Source organism: Centroberyx affinis, unplaced genomic scaffold (genome assembly GCF_046629955.1).
Source record: "Centroberyx affinis isolate AG114_WGS23_722 - 3 ecotype Tasmania unplaced genomic scaffold, CSIRO-AGI_Caff_v1 ptg000992l_1, whole genome shotgun sequence".
Taxonomy (NCBI): domain Eukaryota; kingdom Metazoa; phylum Chordata; class Actinopteri; order Beryciformes; family Berycidae; genus Centroberyx; species Centroberyx affinis.
Window position 1 is genome coordinate 243,929 of NW_027279557.1, and position 4,981 is coordinate 248,909.

At 39.9% G+C, this 4,981-nt stretch overlaps 1 long non-coding RNA gene across 1 annotated transcript; it reads left to right on the forward strand.

Annotated features, from left to right (window-relative positions):
* Positions 1 to 337: 337 nt before the first annotated feature.
* LOC139646549 (uncharacterized) lies at positions 338 to 4,458 on the forward strand. Its single transcript, XR_011695311.1, has 3 exons — positions 338 to 517; positions 1,587 to 1,671; positions 4,393 to 4,458. It is a non-coding gene; the product is annotated as an uncharacterized lncRNA (long non-coding RNA).
* Positions 4,459 to 4,981: the final 523 nt, after the last annotated feature.

Below are 4,981 nucleotides of genomic sequence, written 5' to 3' on the forward strand. Positions count from 1 at the left end.
AGAGAGGGGACGTCATTATTTTAGCATACAAGAAACAGTTAAATTTGGTTATTACGTTAGTAAAATACAGACAAGAAAGAGCAAGATTAGTCAGTGAACTGCCTGACTGCCCTACAGAAACTCAAAACAAGATGATCAAAGCAATGCTTAATTATTATCCTCCACAGGCCTGCACTTCACGGTGTAGTGCCTGAACTGTAAATGTAATGTCGTTCGCAATTGCGAACTGTGAGAGGCAGCAATTTGCCAACGGGTTTCTAGCCTGCCGGAAGTATTTTGAGCCTTTTGCTTTTCCATACTCTTTGGACGCGTCTCGACCCTGATCGGTGACGTATGGAACGTGGGGTCGTTTGGTAGTGAGTGACACCTAACGTTAGCAAGCTTTATCAGTGTTGGATCGAGATTATGCATGACAGATTTAGATAGTCATTACTGAAGAGTGCAGACATTATTAGGGTCATCTTTTAGTTTGGAAGAAAATGACCGATTTGACAGATTCTCTGGCCAAGGAGGGCTGGTAAGTAGCTTTGTAGCTAACGCCAGTTAGCTAACTATAGTGGTGTCAGTTTGTTGTTAGCTAACAATGGTAACCATACCGTTTTTACGTTAACGTTGGTATTTGTTTACATTATAAAGCTAGTTAGCACAAATTATGCTAACAGTAGCCGGACAAGTTACACATTAGCTAACATAATTTTGAGAATAGCCAGATCACGCACTTTTCTAAAGCACACGCGCCCACTTAGCTCGCAAATTAGAGATGGAGGCATGGATTGCGAACGACTAGCTACCATTGGAGTATTAGCTACATCACTTGTGATGCTAGTTTGCTCTAAGTCAACTTACCGGTAATTAATGTTAGGTAGCAACTAGCGAGACAGCTAACGTTAGCTATACAAGCTTATCAAACCAGCCAGCTAACGTAACTATTACTTGCATCTATTCATGTTGAACACATAATTTACAACCTGGACCAATTCATATTGTCAGCCAATCATAGTTTTTGAGGTAATTTTGCCTGTTTGCAAATATCGATACTTGGAAGTCCCGGATGTCGGACCTTCCCAAATCCACCCGTCACCTAATTAGTTAGGCTAATGCTTACAATATTGAAAAGTATTAAGGAGTGTTCTACCTCTTGACGTAACTTAACTCGCAGAATGGCAGTGGACAAAAGATGACAAATTAAAGCAATTCATTTATTATTTTGTTTTTGTTAGTTTTGGAGGCACGCGTTGTAATTTCATCAAGTTCATTTTTTTTTGTTTCAGTTCGCTCAGTGTTTTTTCCTGCCTAGTTTCAGTATTACCTTTACTCTTAGTTAGGTTTAACTCAACTAACCTTGCTTCACCTCAGTTGAACTTTGTTAAGCTTCATAAAGTAAGTTCCAGTAATATTACTAGCCTATCTTGTGTTTTAAGACCAGTGGATAGATGCTTTGTACACTGCTAGCTAGATGTATGTCTTGAAAGCTTTTGAATGTTGATGTAACTAGGTGTGACCTTTACTAAGCCAGCTGCTTTTCTTTTTGGCCCCTCTTCCACCTTCAACATCTTTCATCCTCATCCTTCTCTGTCATCATACAGGTACCTCAGTGATGAGGGGATAGCAGAACTGAAAGGAGCCTCTGAGCAAGCATCACACAATGACATTATTCGTGTTGCACTTGACGTAAGTCTATTCTTTAACATTTTGTCAAGTATCTTGAAGTCTGAGGTCTTGTCCAAGTTCGCCTGTATTTTCCATAGTAAGATATATTTTCCAGCAGTTTTTCCAGTGTAACTGTAGCTCACAGCTATCTATGTAACTGAATTTGAATACTATATTCAGCCATGAACAGATAGTGCTCTGTAAACAGGTATGAATGTTACCTAAATAATATCTACAAAATAAAAACAAACAAAAAAACACCTTTGAAACATTGTGATAGTTCATTTAATTTTCAAATATTCAATGCTTTTCAGTGAGCTAAAATGAAATTGAAACACACATAGGCCTAAACCTACCCGTGTGCTGACACACACAGCCAGCCTACCCACTGATGCACAGAGCTATGGAGATAAGAATTTAAGAAATTGGTAGTCTGTTTCTCTCCACTGTGGGCTTCTATGCACAATAACCGACCAGAAAGGTTTGATATGTCTATTGGTATAAGTAAACTTCTGTAGCATGTATGCAGCCAATTGTCTGTCAGTGTCATTGTATCATTGCATGACCCACTAGAAGCAGACCCAGCATTAGCTCGATCCATCTTCAGTAGCCCCAGCTGCACAAATAAGATTGCAGCTTCCCATCAAACTATTTCCTGATTCCTCCTTGATCAGCCAGCTAAGTCTAGGTTATCACCTACCTCCTTATTGTGCATTTATGTGCTATCGTATACATGAAAAAAAAATCCTACTTGAAAATTTCATATGAATACCCTCCAAAGTCAGATGATTAAGTCGGAAATTTGGATAAAATTTAGCTACCTGAGTTATGACTCAATGGTGACCTTCTCAGCAAGGCGAAAAAATAAAGTTTGGTGTCAGTCAACAGTAAGAAAACACATAACCTTGCACCGTTATTGCAAAATTGTAGTTAGCCAGATTAACCCTAACATTTGTTTGAATGAAGTTCGTAAAATTAGCTTGTTAAGCTGCAGAACGTCCGTGTTTATTTATTGTATGTCTTCCGGGTTTGATTTTCTGACAAACTGGCACATGAATGCAACGTGCGACTTAGAAGCCCCGGATGTTGGACTTTCCCACCATCACATGAATGCAACATAACATGGTATCAGAAAAAAACATGAGGCCAGATACCTTTAAACTTGCATGGAAAGGACAGTTGTATCAAGCTAAGTGTTTAATATACATTTCCTTTCAGTCAGACAGGCAAAGCCTCAGCTCAGGTTGGCTGAGCGCAAACTACATGACTGTCAAAATCCTAAAATCTCTGCACAGCTCACTTAACGGTAACGGTTGTGCACACCGAGTTGGCTCAGTAATGGCCGTTTTGTCTTAGATTTCAAAAACTTGTCTGGGACAGTTACATCAGCTCTAAGGTCTTACAGTGTGTGTTTTCCCAGCTTAAGTGGTGAGTGTTAAGCAAACTGTACATAGGATAAGGGGCAAGAGAATATGGGGTGGGCTATGCCTGATGTCTGGGGCCAATTTCAGCACTCTAACTGAACAAAGCTGAAAGCGGCTCCATCTTATGTAAACACTATTTAAAGGATAGGGTAATTCTGGCTATTTTCTTTTGGCATTTTTATGCTTTATTAGATAGAGACAGTGTGAGAGATAGACAGGAAGGTATGGGGGAGAGAGAGAGAGGGGAGGACATGCAGCAAATGACTGCGGGCCGGATTCGAACCTGGGTCGCTGCGGGAAGGACTGAGCCTTACATGGTACGCGCTCTACTTGGTGAACCACCGGGGCGCCCTCATTCTGGCTATTTTCATCCTGGGCCTTATTTTCCTAGTTTTTGGCATCATGACGATTGTGTTCAAAATGTAGTCACTTACTTCACTGTAGAGCTTTTCTTTCCTCCTCTTCGGCGGGAGCGCTGCTTTTCAATACACACCCACTGGGGAAACACAACCTCCAACAGTTGAACCCAAAAAGCAATTGTCCTTTTTTATGTGTGTAAAAAGTACAGATTCTGATCTACTAACCTGTGTGCGCAAGCATTTGCTTGGGAGAGGAATACTCAGTTGAGGTGATAGAGCGCCATTTGGTGTTACCTCACAGCAAACTATGGAGGGACAACTCGACAACTGTCAGGCACTGACTAGCAGTGAGGAGGTAACTGTATCCCATAAAATGTGTAATTTCTATTGGTGATCGGCGGATCACGCTGTTAAACTAGTTGGTCAAATATTGACTACGCTCATCAGCGTCTGCACTGCCATCTGAAATCTGGGAGAAGGCAAGGCTGCACTCAAATGCAGGAAGTGTGCAGTAAGGGAAGCTCACCAGTCAAATGATATTGTGGGAGTTTCAGTGAAAATTCATAACTTCTGTGTTAAATGTTAATAATTGAACTGTTACTATGCACAATTATTTTCTCAAGTACTATAAATCAGTCGGATCTGCGCTGGTCTATATGGGTTAAGTGTCTGATGACTGAGTGACTTGAATTTGGATCCTAATGCCCATGTCTTGCGCTGTGTGGAAAACAAAGTTGCTGGCAATGTGAAAAAAGCAGAATAGTGTGAACGCACCTTATCTGGACTTGGTCTTGATTGACACCCCTCCCTAACATGAACATGAATAGCATGAAGCAGGTTATTGTCATCATGAGACACAGTACATAGGTAAACCTATTTTTCAAAAGTTAATGAAGGCAAAGTCTATGTGCATTATTTATTTTCATGAGTGACCATCATGTTCTTTTTCCTCTTCACAGAGTGATCTTAGACCTATTGGGAGAAAATTTCTACCATCAGAGATCAATAGTGGAAGGGTTGAGAAGGTGAGTGATGCAGTATGTTTGAAAAGGCTATTTCCACACTAAATCTATACAAGTGGTATACACTATGCACTCCCCTCTTTGAGCTCAGTTATTACTTAAATCACAATTTATTGGGGATTTTTTTTCAGCTAAAAACCAGTTCACTGTTGCTCAAAAAAACCTTTGACTTTTGTTTGGACATTTTGTTTTATGATATATTGCAAGGGTTAAAATATTTCAAAATGCATTTATTTTGGAGTGGGGCTTTCACTGTATTCTATCAGAGTGAAAAGAAAATTCCAGAAAACTGTGTATAAAAGAAAGACACTAAATAGAAATAGTTGGACATAGCCTATTTTAAGGTCCCATGTCTTTCATTTCTATCAAGTCCAGTCAATATGCAATCCCACACACCTCCTGAATTAATGAGAAAAAATAATAAGCAAAGGGTTAGACATCATTAGCAGTGTCTATCTCCCTGTGGCCCTTAAGTAGGCCTACCTCTCCAACAATTATCCTTTGTGATTCAATTGTAGCTCAAGAG